This window comes from Schistocerca cancellata, chromosome 3 (assembly GCF_023864275.1).
Source record: "Schistocerca cancellata isolate TAMUIC-IGC-003103 chromosome 3, iqSchCanc2.1, whole genome shotgun sequence".
NCBI lineage: Eukaryota > Metazoa > Arthropoda > Insecta > Orthoptera > Acrididae > Schistocerca > Schistocerca cancellata.
In genome coordinates, this window is record NC_064628.1 from 886,490,012 (window position 1) to 886,506,116 (window position 16,105).

The window sequence follows — 16,105 nt, forward strand, 5'->3', positions numbered from 1 at the left end:
TGTCAAAAAGTCTGTAATGACGTAAAAACACAAATTTGTGAGCATTTCCAACCTATTTTTTCGCGTCATGAAAATGCACTACAGAATCACGAAGCAGCCATAAAAGAACTGAAAACTATTGTTCATGAAAATCATGAGACCTTGCACGCTAAAATGGACTCAGTTGCATCTACCGATTCGGTTACGCAACTTGCAAAAACTCAGGAAAACTTAAAGGACACAGTAGAAAGACACTCTGAGGAAATGTGTTCACTATCGGAGAAAGTAGCCGAACTTTCGGATCAGGTCACTAACTTATCTACAAAGGTAGATGATGATCTGAATGACACAAGACCTGTAGCCATCACTGACCCAGAAGAGTGTGAACAAATTAGGAAATTCAAAGAATACAAGAATTACGTATTTCAGAGGCCACTCGCGCTCCAATACGGGAAGAGGGACATAGAAATACGGAACAGCCACAAAATAATAACTCAGGGCACTTCGGAAATTATGAAAGAAATTGGCAAGGTACACCGAATTTTGAGATGGAACCGCCGAAACGACGTAACAATGACCGACACGCTACTCGCCGACACGATGATTTTGACTATAAGCTGTTAATTACTACACGTAAATTCAAAACGTTTAAGAATTCTGCCAACGACATTCATCCACAAGCGTGGCTCCATCAATTCTCTCATTGTTTTCCTCCCAACTGGTCACTGGAGCACAGGTTAGAATTTATGTGTGGCTACTTGGAGAATGAACCAGCTGTAAGAATGCGATCGGTCATTCACGATTTTCACAATGAAGGAGATTTTTATCATGCCTTCCTCTCAGCATATTGGTCTGAAGCTACACAAGACCGAGTAAAACATAGCATCATAATGATGAAACATTTCGAACAATCTGAATTTTCCAGTCTTGTCAAATATTTTGAAGACATGTTGCATAAGAATCAATATCTTTCAAACCCATACAGCCCTTCAGAACTCATCCGCATTTGCTTACTGAAATTGCCTGAACATTTAATAAATATTATTTTGGCAGGACGTTGCAAAGACGACATTGAAGCTTTTCAGGGACTCTTACAAGAATTAGAAATTGACACTGACATTCGCGGAACGCGAAAACAGGAGCAAAACAATTACAGATCACATCCGTCACAATTCCGTGACGACAGAAATAATAACTGGACACGACAAGGCTATTCTCCCAACACAAATCGTGACCAAAACAGACACCACCCATATGACAACCACTGCCAGAGTAATAGTTACAGAGAAAGATCGCATTTCTGTAGTAATGAATATGATAGAGACAATCATAGAAACAGACAATATGGTAACCAGAACTATTATTATCAAGAGAGACAGAATAATTTCAGACGCAACAGTTCAGCGGGCAGTTACGATTCAGGGAGAAAGTCTCCACGATGTGACCGACAAGAAAGAAACTGTGGGATCTACCGACATGACGACAGACGATATAATCATAGCGACAGACCTGAACTGCATCAGAACTGGCGGGATTCAAATAGAGCAGGGCACTTTCGACAACGTGAATTGGTAGAAGTTAGGTCTCCTAATCACAATAACGACGCGCGCACACAAAGGAACAGACAATAACTCACACCACAGGCTGCCGCGTGCGCTGGCTGGCTCAGAGAAAAATAACATAGACGCTAACCTTGAGAAAAATTCCAGTATTCTTTACCGACGGATACCACATGATAATTGCATTAAAGTTGAAACTCTGCGTACTAGGAAGAGTAAAGGTTTACACCACATTTCACATGTGAAACCATTTATTGAAAGATAATCTGCTTTTTAACTTTGTCTTTGCCATAAAACGTTTCACTTCACGTTAATAGTATGCTTTAGAATCTGTTAATATGCAACAATGTTTGAAATTAAATATCCAGTCAAGAACCAAGAGCACTTATTTCAACAGAAATTACGAATGCATTGTTATTGCGAACAGACGACACAGTGTAATTGTGTGTGTACATTCTTGCTTGTTAGTTGCACTATTACGTAATGACTATAAGGCTCACATACTTAGAACATTTACCAGTACTGCTAATGAGATTTTAGTGCAACATTTTGGTTTACTTGAACATACATTCTGGATTTAAAGTACTTTCTGTGAGATACCAGATGACACAGTGGTTAGTTTATGTGACAGCTACACGATTTTATCATGACGCTACTAATGAGTGACAATTTACAATGTTGTTTTTGCGGTGTATCTGTTTTATATCTGCACAGGTTTTCTGAATTCTTCTGGAAAGTAAAACATGTTTTAGTAGTAACTTTTGTGGTATAGCTACAATGAGACAGCCTTTTTTGTAGCACAACAATACGTTACATTATAGTACTTTCTTCATCACGGCAATAAGCATAATAACTACGATATCTATACGCAAAGCATCTCACTTTTGTTTATGATGAGGTGAGTACATTGACTTCAGCAGAACTTTGCTTACAGAGGACGATTACTACGACACTTCAACAGAATTATCTTACAGCAAGACTCACATTCAGCGCTACAGGACACGCATTTCAGTGATTAATTTTGTACTTAAAACATTTATTTTTAAAAATTTTCGAATTACAAAGAAAGTTTTCTGTGATACATTTCATTCCATTGCTGTAATCTGTAACACCTGAGGGTATAATTACATTAATCCTCAGGGGGATACACGCTTACTTTGTGTACCATGTGTGTGGCAAGCACAAGGAGCCCTAGCTATATGGTATTTGCTTATACAACTTTACACATCGGTACCATATTCCTCTCAAACAGAATTACACAGCTATCTGATCATTTAACTGAGAGAGACAAACATTTATTTTACTACATCAGTGACAGATGTTTACGTAATTACACCGTTGGATAACTTCACACTTACGAAATTGTATTTTGTCTGTACTTTGTGAACTGTTCATATTTTTTTGGAACCATTGTGATACTATGAGAGCTTTGAATGATGTATTTGGTATGGGATCACGATTTTTAAAGTACGTTTGAGGCAGATGACACTTTTGACATGAGCAGAGAATTTTTTTTAATTATTGGAGGAAGCTACGACGATTTTGAGAGTTGACTGAGGTGTTATGATGTTATTATTACGATGACTATGTGTATTATGCTGTTGCGGTATGTTTATGATCAATAAGCTGATGCTATATGAGTTATTTGATTATGCTACGTATCAGTTATGATGAAATATTGAAGAAGTGTCAACGAATAAGGTAAGGAATAATGAGTAGTGTTTAGGAACTCTGGTTTGTGGAAAAGGTTGTTGGAAACCAAGAATCGTACATTAAGAGTTATGAAATGTGTGTAAATGCGTGAATGTATCACAATGCCGGCGAAAATTTTTTGGACACTGTTTTATTTATAGGATTTTGTTTCTACAGAATTGTAACGCAAATTCTTGACCTGTGAAATATTTTTATATGAGACTGTCACTGTAGCGGAAACTGCTGTCGTAAATATTTCCGTAAGAAAGTTAAGTGACCACCTGCACGTAATGCGTCGTGGGCACCCAGCTGTGTCAGACGCCTGAAAAAAAAAGCCATTAGTGAAAGCCTTTGCAGAGGCACAGGTAAAAAAAAGGGGGGGGTCCTTATCCTCGCTATTGACATTCCTTTATAGAAAGCACCGCAAATACGACACGCTCATTACTTGGAAACATTCTTACATCTGCACACCTGATTATGACAAGTATCTTTCTACGAGAATTGAGATATTTTTTTACTGCCTTATGAAATGCCATATGGCTAATGAATGATGTTTCATGCCATCCTTTGTACATATTTGCTCATTTTCTTTAATATCTAGTTTCTAGCTGCACTGCAGCATTGGTTAAAATAAAATTTTATGAATGTACTAATATAGATATTTTATGCCTACAGATCCAGTAGCTTAAAAAAAAAACGAAGGAGCGCAAAAAGACATTTCCCTTCACAGGACTTGCATACATAATTTTCTTTTCAACTTCTTGGTAATATTTTTCGTAGAATAAGTTGCGGTGCACCACTTTAATTACATAGACATTAAGATGTGAATATACATTTCTCTTGTCTGCATTATTGTCTTTAGTGTAATGTTTTTTCTGCTTGAGCTATGTCATGTTTAGATATAAGTTACTGCTGTTTGCCAGGCATAGTGTTACTGAATTTGACTTTGTGTTACTCTGCTAAGCCAGTTTATTACTGATTTATTTTTCTTGTTTGCTGCTCATTGCATATTAGTTGTAATATTGTTGCTTACTTTGCCAATTTGAATTTTTTTGTCATTGCTGTTCGTGTTAATTGTTTTGTGCTGCTGCAATGCCTCGTCTCTTAGTTTAGCATCTGAGCTCAGTAGATTTAAGTTAGCTTAAGAGGGGGTAGACTATATAAGAGAATGAGTTGTGATGAATTTGAAGAAATGTACTGAGAGGCTATACGAGAAAAGTACAGAAAGCAGGTATAGATAGGACTTTTGGAAATAGTGAAGAACGAAGGGAGATCTCCGAGAAGTAAAGAAAGTTTTGTTTGCAAAATACTGCAGTAAAACGAACCCTGTCCTTTCTTTTTGTGTTATCCCACTATGTGTTTGTGTACCCTTGTGTATTTGTTTTCTTCCTGTCTCTGTGTAGTTTCATAGAATTTTTTCTTCTAATACTAAGCTATATTCACTATGATGAGGAATACTGTTATCCTCGAATATAATTGGCATTAATAATATGTTATTTACCTTGTAAATATGCTTAGATATTATTTATTCTGTTTTGTTTTAATGCTAATGTGTGAAGTGGATGTTTCAATAATTATTCTGATCTTTTATGTATTTACTTATGTCATAATTCCTGTAACACTGATGTATATGTCTATTTCTATTCTTTTGTGAAGCCTGTATTACTACAAATGTTATCTGTATTGTTATGTTTTTAATGATGTATTTTGTATCTTTGTTATTGTATTTTTATGTTATAAAATTGTAATTGATACCAGTTCATCATATTATTAACTTGTTAGTTACATTTCACTGCACACGTTTCTGTTGATCATAGTATATGGACAATATGTGAGAAGTTGGGACTGTTAGTGTTTGCACGTGTGTTACTAATTCAGCAAGGGACTGGATAACAGCATTGCTGGTTCTAAGGACAATTCCAAAAACTTTGTGCGTGCACAAGTGGTGGCTTATGGACTTGCTATCTTCTCTGCAAGATTCTTCGATGGTGATTGTGCACCTGCACAGTCGCAGCAGATGGCTGCTGGCCATCTCTACAAGGACTACAGTGGGTCTACACCTTTGCTGACTCACCATTACCATTATTTCTTCAAGGACGGCAGTGGGTCTGCACCTCTGGTGGCCCACCAATACCATACTCTCTACGAGGACTACAGTGGGTCTACTCTGTGATGACCTACCTACCAATATTCTTCAAAACTTCGGCTGACTCTGCTGTGGGTTTGCTCTGTTGTGGCCCATTACCTGTCAGCATGTCAAAAGTCAGCAGTGTCTTTCCGTTGGAAGGACAACACTACTTCTTCAAGACTGCATGGAAATCCACTACTTCTGTGTGCAATTTCTTTTACTAATGAGACTTTGTGAAAAAAATTGTAATTACTGTTATGATGAATGATCAAGACTGTCTTTTTGGACTGTGAGAAAATTTTTGCTTTTGACCAACATTGTATCAATAAGTGTGTGCATTTGATTTCTTTGTTATTGTAATTATGAAAAATTTTATCAAATCATTATTGGCCACTGCACAAAACAATTTGTAAAATTTTTTGTGGGGAGCATGGGGGCTATGTAAGTAGGCTGTTTATGTTTTCTTTATGTAAGTAGGCTGTTTATGTTTTCTTTATGTAAGTAGGCTGTTTAGGTTTTCTTATTGGCAACGTTACGTAGCGCTCTGTATGAAAATCACTGGCTGTGCTGTGTGCAGTCTGTGGCTAGTTTGCATTGTTGTCTGCCATTGTAGTGTTGGGCAGCGGCAGCTGGATGTGAACAGCGCGTAGCGTTGGGCAGTTGGAGGTGAGCCGCCAGCAGTGGTGGATGTGGGGAGAGAGATGGCGGAGTTTTGAAATTTGTAATACTGGATATTATGAACTGCTATGTATATTATGATTTTTCAACACTATTAAGGTAAATACATTGTTTGTTCTCTATCAAAATCTTTCATTTGCTAACTATGCCTATCAGTAGTTAGTGCCTTCAGTAGTCTGAACCTTTTATCTAGCTGGCAGTAGTGGCGCTCGCTGTATTGCAGTAGTTCGAGTAACCAAGATTTTTGTGAGGTAAGCGATTTGTGAAACGCATAGGTTAATGTTAGTCAGGGCCATTCTTTTGTAGGGATTTCTGAAAGTCAGATTGCTTTGCGCTAAAAATATTGTGTGTCAGCTTAAGGACAGTCATGTATAATTTTTCAAAGGGGACGTTTCAGTTTGAAATGCTGGTACATTAACAACAGGTGCAACCACCAGGAATGTTGAATGCAGGGATGCACACGTGCATGCATTTTGTGCCAGATGTAGGGATGGAGATCCACGACTGTTGCGCCAGGCCGGTCAACGCAGGGGACGGTTAATACTGTTTGTGGATGACGCTGGAATTGTCGTAGGATGATGACCCGTATGTGCTCGACTGGAGACGGATGTGGTGAGCGAGCAGGCCAAGGCAACACGTCGACAGCCTGTAGAGCATGTTGAGTTACAATAGCGGTATGTAGGCGAGCGTTATCTAGTTGGAAAACAGCCCTGGAATGCTGTTCATGAATGGCAGTCCAACCTGTCGAATCACCAGACAGATGTACAGATTTGCTGTCAGAACGCGTGGGACAACTACGCATCGCGTAACATACGATAACTCCAGATGTAGTCTCATCTGACAACTTGATTGCTGGCCCTCAACTGGACCCCTTTTAATCAACACATCGCCATCACTGCTACAGAAGCAGAACCAGCTTTCATCAAAAAACACAACAGACCTCCATTCCGACCTCTAATGAGCTCTCGCCTGACTTCACTGGAGTGGCAAATGGCGGTGGTTTGTAGTCAGTGGAGTGCACGCTATAGGGAGTCTGGCTTGGAGCTGTCCTTGGAGTAACCAATTTCTATCAGTTCGTTGTGTCATTGTGGTGCCAACTGCTGCCCAAATTGCTGCTGCAGACGCAGTACGATGCACCAGGGCCATATGCCGAACACGACCGCCTTCCCTCTTCGTAGTGTCACGTGGCCATCCGGAGACTGGTCCTCTTGCGACCGCACATTTTCGTGACCATCGCTGCCAGAATCCGTATTCGGTGGCAGCATTCCTGCCAAGTCTGTCTGCAGTATCGCAGAAAGAACATCCATCTTTTCATGGCCCTATTACAAGACCTCGTTCAAACTCCGTGAGGTGTTGATAATGGCGTCTTTGTCACCTTAAGAATGCAGGGTACTTTTCCGGCTCAATATTATCTAAAAAATCAACGCCTGTTCCTTTCAGGCACTGTTTATAATGTATTTGTTTTACAGAGTTGTTGTTGATATCAGGTATTGCAGCACACTTTGCAAACAAATTAGAAGTATTTTGAATATTTTTGAACCTGCTTAGAGTTATTAAAAAAAATTACAAAGAAATTGATGCAATTTTTTTTGCAAAATGCTTCCTCAAATTGAGGTACCATTTAATCCAATGTTATACATTTGAAGGAGACCAAATTTTCACCAGATATGCATAACATGATGGCTGAGGTACTAGACCTTGTAAGTAGGCTGTTTAGGTTTTTATATTGGTAACGCCACGTAGCGCTCTGTATGAAAATCACTGGCTGTGCTGTGTGCAGCCTGTGGCTGGTTTACATTGTTGTTGGCCATTGTAGTGTTGGGCAGTTGGCTGTTAACAGCGCGTAGCGTTGCGCAGTTGGAGGTGAGCCGCCAGCAGTGGTGGATGTGGGGTGAGAAATGGCGGAATTTTGAAATTTGTAAGACTAGATGTCATGAACTGCTATATACACTCCTGGAAATGGAAAAAAGAACACATTGACACCGGTGTGTCAGACCCACCATACTTGCTCCGGACACTGCGAGAGGGCTGTACAAGCAATGATCACACGCACGGCACAGCGGACACACCAGGAACCGCGGTGTTGGCCGTCGAATGGCGCTAGCTGCGCAGCATTTGTGCACCGCCGCCGTCAGTGTCAGCCAGTTTGCCGTGGCATACGGAGCTCCATCGCCGTCTTTAACACTGGTAGCATGCCGCGACAGCGTGGACGTGAACCGTATGTGCAGTTGACGGACTTTGAGCGAGGGCGTATAGTGGGCATGCGGGAGGCCGGGTGGACGTACCGCCGAATTGCTCAACACGTGGGGCGTGAGGTCTCCACAGTACATCGATGTTGTCGCCAGTGGTCGGCGGAAGGTGCACGTGCCCGTCGACCTGGGACCGGACCGCAGCGACGCACGGATGCACGCCAAGACCGTAGGATCCTACGCAGTGCCGTAGGGGACCGCACCGCCACTTCCCAGCAAATTAGGGACACTGTTGCTCCTGGGGTATCGGCGAGGACCATTCGCAACCGTCTCCATGAAGCTGGGCTACGGTCCCGCACACCGTTAGGCCGTCTTCCGCTCACGCCCCAACATCGTGTAGCCCGCCTCCAGTGGTGTCGCGACAGGCGTGAATGGAGGGACGAATGGAGACGTGTCGTCTTCAGCGATGAGAGTCGCTTCTGCCTTGGTGCCAATGATGGTCGTATGCGTGTTTGGCACCGTGCAGGTGAGCGCCACAATCAGGACTGCATACGACCGAGGCACACAGGGCCAACACCCGGCATCATGGTGTGGGGAGCGATCTCCTACACTGGCCGTACACCACTGGTGATCGTCGAGGGGACACTGAATAGTGCACGGTACATCCAAACCGTCTTCGAACCCATCGTTCTACCATTCCTAGACCGGCAAGGGAACTTGCTGTTCCAACAGGACAATGCACGTCCGCATGTATCCCGTGCCACCCAACGTGCTCTAGAAGGTGTAAGTCAACTACCCTGGCCAGCAAGATCTCCGGATCTGTCCCCCATTGAGCATGTTTGGGACTGGATGAAGCGTCGTCTCACGCGGTCTGCACGTCCAGCACGAACGCTGGTCCAACTGAGGCGCCAGGTGGAAATGGCATGGCAAGCCGTTCCACAGGACTACATCCAGCATCTCTACGATCGTCTCCATGGGAGAATAGCAGCCTGCATTGCTGCGAAAGGTGGATATACACTGTACTAGTGCCGACATTGTGCATGCTCTGTTGCCTGTGTCTATGTGCCTGTGGTTCTGTCAGTGTGATCATGTGATGTATCTGACCCCAGGAATGTGTCAATAAGGTTTCCCCTTCCTGGGACAATGAATTCACGGTGTTCTTATTTCAATTTCCAGGAGTGTATATTATGACTTTTGATGACTATTAAGGTAAATACATTGTTTGTTCTCTATAAAAATCTTTCATTTGCTAACTATGCCTATCAGTAGTTAGTGCCTTCCGTAGTTTGAATCTTTTATTTAGCTGGCAGTAGTGGCGCTCGCTGTATTGCAGTAGTTCGAGTAACCAAGATTTTTGTGAGGTAAGTGATTTTTGAAACGTATAGGTTAATGTTAGTCAGGGCCATTCTTTTGTAGGGATTTTTGAAAGTCAGATTGCGTTGCGCTAAAAATATTGTGTGTCACTTTAGTGAATGTTTGAGTACGTTCAGTTTTGCTCAGCTGTTTGAAAAGCAAATAATGTAAGAGGTGTATCAGCACAGTAATTCATAAATTTTTCTAAGGGGACGTTTCAACCTATTTAATTCCACCTATTATGTATATTAAAATGTTATTTTGTCTATAATTTAGTTGATTCTGCAATAAAGCTTAGATCTACTACTTAAGTATGGACTATAGCAAGTTACAGAAAAAAATTAGAGCAATGCTTTATAAACTTTAGGAAATATTTGTACCTGAATTCTGAAAAATACAACTTGCGAGAATTTGCGAATGAAGATATGAGTCAAATTAAACTGTGCCTCAGAACATTCCTGAAAGATAGTCTTCATCCTGCAGTATTTCTTCATCTTCAAGCATCCTCTTGGCATTCCTCTGAGCACTTCTTGCTTCTTTGGTAACTTGAAGAGCGAATCTTTCAGCTTCATGCACCCGTGTCTGTCACACACAAGCAACTGATCTTCCATATTAGAGCCACATTGTATGCCTAAATTTCTCAGGACTTCCAAGCTTCCTATCACTCCATCATTGAAACATATCACTTCATCTAGTACACCAACTTTTAATGTATTTAGTCCTACAAAAACATTTTTGGGTAATCTTTCCCATATGCAGTGGTTGAAACTTTCAATTGTATTCTGAGTGACCACCATGAAGGCATTTACTAAGCAAAACGACGGTCACTCAGGTCTCTAAAAATTGGTTTTATTTCATTCATAACAGGCTCAGGAAGATAACGCTTATGATGTTATATGTGACCACTTTATTTTGCTTTTTGGTAACCACACCAAGAATCTGCTCCTTTGGAGTAAAGTCAGTGAACAGGGTGGTCATCTGTAGACAACTTATGAAAGTAGGTGGCCCATACAGCTTTTTTCATTGCTTTAACATCACTCAGAGATGCAGTTCGTCTAATGGCCAGTCCATAATAACTCTAAAGAAAGTCTATTTCAGTTTCTGTCAATATGCCTCGCCCAGACAGAGATTTTCTATCAAATAGCAACTTTACTTTCATTTCTCTTCGTAGCTTCCTCAATCTAGCAGCCATCCTCTTTTGCACATGTACACAACACTCTAGTTTTGTTACCAGGGTATCACCATAAACAAGGAACTCATTAATTTTATTGAAAGCTTTAGAGTCCCCATCGCCTAGGTACTTCGTATATCTAACGTTATAAACAGGCAGTGACCTCTGAAATATTTTTAGAGCTCCATCACATTCCATACCTCCACTGTAACCATCACAATTGTTAGAACACCGATGTTCAATATGTCCTTCAGCGTTACCATGGCAGGTGTGGCAGTACTTAGATAAGCACTCAACATCAACAACTTTTCCATTCTCCGGAGAAGTGCACTTAAAGCACCATTTCAGGAGCGATATCCTCGACGTAGCCATGTCCAATCAAGTGCTACAGCAATCTCCCTGGGTCCACTAATATTTACAGTTTCTTCTACTGCTTTAGACACAACCGTCAAGGCACCTAAAAGTATTTTTATGTACATGCTGAACCTACTGGGAGGAGGAAGGTCCATCAAACCACAAAACGTTTGAGCAGCCTTTTTTTCCCTTTCCTAGTGCACGCATTGCATACACTAACTTCAAATTCACATCATATGAATTATGCACAATGTTCGAAGTCATTTTCGAGGTAGATTTGTTGCAGGATCTACCCAGAACAACTAATTTTGACGATAAACCCTTCCTGCTACTTCGTTGTTCAGTTATTTCCAGACAGCCTACACTATACATTACTTACATTTCGCCACTTCCTTTATCAAAGAAGATAAGATGCCCACATCAACAACAACAAATCCACTACATCAGCATCATTGTTAACACAAAAATTTGAATCACAAGCAGGTGTGCCATGTGGGAGTTTCTTCCCTGAAGTACTGATACACTGGCTACTTTCAACAGTGTGGCTTGCTTTGTTTGTGAAGCACGGAATTTCAAAAAAATGGTTCAAATGGCTCTGAGCACTATGGGACTCAACATCTTAGGTCATAAGTCCCCTAGAACTTAGAACTACTTAAACCTAACTAACCTAAGGACAGCACACACACCCATGCCCGAGGCAGGATTCGAACCTGCGACCGTAGCACGGAATTTCCTTCTATTGAATTTCTTGATGCGTGGCATAGTTCGTATTTATTGCACACTAAAGGATATGTACTTCCACAAATATATGTAACACTTGGGCAACAAACATTCAGTAACAAGTGAGCAAACTGCTTCAGCGAAACAAAAGTAAATTCTAGCTAAGATAATCATTTACAGACACTTGAAACCTGCACTGTTACCAACATATACGTATAATCGCGAGGAACAGAAGTTCACAGTTCTTTTCGAAATAATACTGGTTTCTGTAACAGAAATAAAGGGGTGTGGTGGCATACATGACTGTAACTTTAAAATTTGGTATATATAGGTCCTTTTCATTTGAAACCCTATAATGTATATATCAATCTAATCAGGAAAGACTACAGAATTTAATAAAGTCATAAAAAGTTTCGATTTTTCCACCATTTATAAGTACCCTGTATCCTTAAAGGCATTCTTGACTAACATGAACTCACCACATCCAGTCTCAAAGATAAGTAACGTTCGGACCGCTACAACGTGTACTTAAAGCAAATCTGATTTGCCTCTTCATAGTGGTCTACTAGTGCCACTCTAATGCGACTGGCGCAGAATATGGATAGACACCAACTTTCAGATGCGGAAACACGGCTAACAACTTTAGTTTATGTCGCACAATTCCTTCTTGGTGTAGCGATTTTTTTCCGTCAGTGTATAACAACTGTAGAGATTAATGTGTTTGTCACAAATGGTTTTAAACTAGTGGACTAGCTATATTGCTTTAGTCCATCTTATACACTCTTTTTGGGTTATACATTCAATGATTTGGTAGTGAACATATGTCAACGTGTCTCATCTTCCTTTATTCTGCTGTGACTTATTTCCATAAGCGTATTCCTATTTCAAAAGATTTTGCCATGGTGTGTTCCGCAACCGTTACGAATTCCGCACGGAATAGAGCCACATTTCCTTCTCAGTTGATTCATTTCTTTCGCCAGGACTAGCCGTTTTCAACACTATATGGTCTTAATCAAGTAACGTCAGTTATAAACAAATGACGCACTCTATCGTATATATTACACTTTTTAATGGATATACAGTTGAAACCGGCTTCTCATGGTAAAATAAAAGAGTCATTTATTTCAAACGTAAATAGCTAAGGGAGGAACATGATATCGTCCTTTTATTAATTACAGTTAATAGTCAAATCTTTTAGAATCTCTCGATTGTACGAACATCCAAATATTTTATTCTCAGGAAATTTTTAGGGACTTCAACAGCTATGGTGAGAGGATAACAACAGGAAAGCCGCCTGTTTTTAATTTAGATTATCCAGCAACTCTTTTCCATTTGCTTCGTGGAGTAATCCGATTTACAAGCGCACAGCGAAGAGATAAGAAAACACTCTAGTGGTATTGGGGATTGACTGTATGGAGTTTACTAAATAACATAAGCTTTCGCTGTTTGCAGTTATCGTCTGTTGCTCATAGAGTTTGTTAGTAATTCTATGATAGGATAGACTGAATGAATCTTACAGCCTGCAGTGTTGTTATGAAACTTGCTGACAGAGTGACATTTTCTGCCGTAGGTGGATCAGAATTCAGAGTTTCGCCTTTCGCCTGTACATATAGCTCAGTTGGTAAGAGTATTTAACGCAGAACGCAAGGGTCCAGTTTCGAGATCTGATCCAGTATACGGTGCTGAACTGTCGAAAAGTTCGAATGAATATTTTTTTATACCAAATGTCATATTTTTCTACGCTTAGAAGGTTGATCAGACAATAATCCGAATTAGAGTTCAGTGTCTTCACAAAGACTCGTGAAGTTACCATCTGGATCCTCATGATGCAGAGATTTTGAATTCAGAAGTTAGATTATAAGACGTACGAGGGGCATATATTGGTTTTTTGTAGTACGGTGAAGTTTAATAGAGTTACCAGGAAAAAACAATTTACAATGAAGTGCGGTGCACCATTTAAGAAGAAATGATGCGCTTTTGAAGCTGCCTGAGGCTATACATATGCGATAACAAATAGCAAATTAAGTAGTCAAGTTAAGGAGGAATGTATTACACTGAAAAGAGCGATCACAAAAGTTACGTAGAAAAATATAAGTGTAGGGATGGAAACATCGAAAAAACTTTGAGCAATAGTAGTGTAGTAGAAATGTTTCGGTTGATCGACGCAAGAAGTAAATACAACAATTATTCAGAAAAAGAAATGAATACAACAACATTGTAGAGATATTTCGAAAGTGTAAAGAACAATTTAACCAAGTAGAAACGTCAGAATAATTTCTGTAGAATTTAAAAGCAACCAAAAGCTTCGAAATTAAATGTGCAAAAGGAACTCCACTTTTAAACATTTGTGAACGGTGTCAGTGACAAAGAAACGCGAGAACTGCTACATCGTCTGCTAGAGGGATCAGGCTTACAAACTGCTAACCAGGTAATAGGCAGAAGAAAGTTAAAAAAAACTGATGACCTGTTACATGAACATCAGTCAGGATTTAGTAAAGGTAAATGAACTAGAGAGGCAGTTCTGAAGTTACCCTTGCAAAACGCGAGCAAAACTAGAAAAAATTAAACATCTAGATAGAATGCGTCGTCATAGACAAAGCATCAGACAGCGTAAAGTACTGCAATATGTCTGATATTCTGTACCGAATGGGTATATGTTGTAGGAGAAAACGGATACTATACAATACCTACAAAGGCCAAGCGAGAACAATGAGGCAAAGAGAGAAGTGACAGAATTAGAAAGGACTTAAGGCAGGGATGTAGTATTCTCCTCTACTGTTTCGTTGTTCAAACAAGGAAGGAAATTATATGAAAAGTTCAGGAGCAGTATTAAAATTCCGGATGAAAAATTATAAGTTTTAACATTTGTTGGAAACATAGTAAGCCTCAGTCAAAGTGAGGAAAAATTATTGTGGAATGGAACGAACAGTCTACAGAGGACACAATATGTTTTGATGGTAAACCCAAGGGAGAAGAAATTATTTAGGAGTTGCTAAACAGGCATTACCAACAAAAATGACAAAAAATTAAGGGACCACGTGGTAGACGAAGTGAAAGTGTGCTGAACCTTGGAAGAACAATAGCTCATATTTGACGAAACAAGTAAGACCTAAGAATTAGGGAGAACCACTCATCGATTGAAGTCTACTAGTAACAAGCAGGGCACTACTTAGAGAAAGACATGCCATTTCAGAGAAGAACTGTCTGGAGCGCGACATTTTGCGGAAATGTGCAAAGATCGGGACAGAAGACAACCGAGCAACTGAGAGTAGGTTTAGTGCAGTTTAGCCTTTGGTACGTTCCGTATGCCATATTCACGACCTCTCCACGATGTGGAACATTTTGTCTGTGAAAACAACAAACATACTGACAATTTACATAGGTGGATTTGTTAGGTGTAATCTACAATACATCGAAGTACAACACTGTGAACCGAAAGCACTTTTATTGTTGACACCAACGTACACCAGACCGCACAGCATTGCTCTCTGTCCTACAGAAACGGCTATCGGCAGTTTCAAAAGTTCAAACTGGAGCCGGCTACAACACCCTGAGTCTACGACTTGACAATAGTCTTTTATATGGCGGCGCTAACGGACCCTCGTGTACAGGTCATGTTGTTTCAGCCTCTTGACTACGATTAGCGTCGAAAGTATCCCCTCCCATTGCATTTTAGAGAGCGTTGACTGAGTGTTGACTTTGAACTTCCCATCGTCGTTCTGCGCCTGCTGGATGCAGAAGGATTTCTTACGGAGGACATGGACGACTTTTCTAAGCTTTCGTCTTCTTGATGACCCCCCCCCCCCTTCTCCATAACGACTGCCCCCTTCCTGACAATCTCAGTAAGGCCAAACACTTCGCTTCCCACTTTTCCGAGGTCTTCTCCATCCCTGATGATCCCCAGTTTGATTATTCTCTCTTCCCCATCATCATGGAACGTGCCGATATCTCGGTCGCTCCACTTGCTCCTAGTCTCCTGTACTTGGGGCAGTTGCTCCCCTCCAACATCAACAATCCAATCACAGCACACGACATTAAACTTATCCTCCAGTCCAAACACAACATGGCACCAGGTCACAACTGTGTCACCTACCGCCACCTTAGAGAAAGCCCCTTCTCCTTCCTGACTGTCCTTGTCAATCTCTATAACATCATCCTCTCTACCAGCTTCTACCCCAACCTGTGGAAGACTTCCTGAATACTCTTATTCCTCAAACCCAACAAACCCCCTTCCATTGCCTCTTCGTATCGTCCCATCTGCATCTTTAGTAAGGTCTGTGAA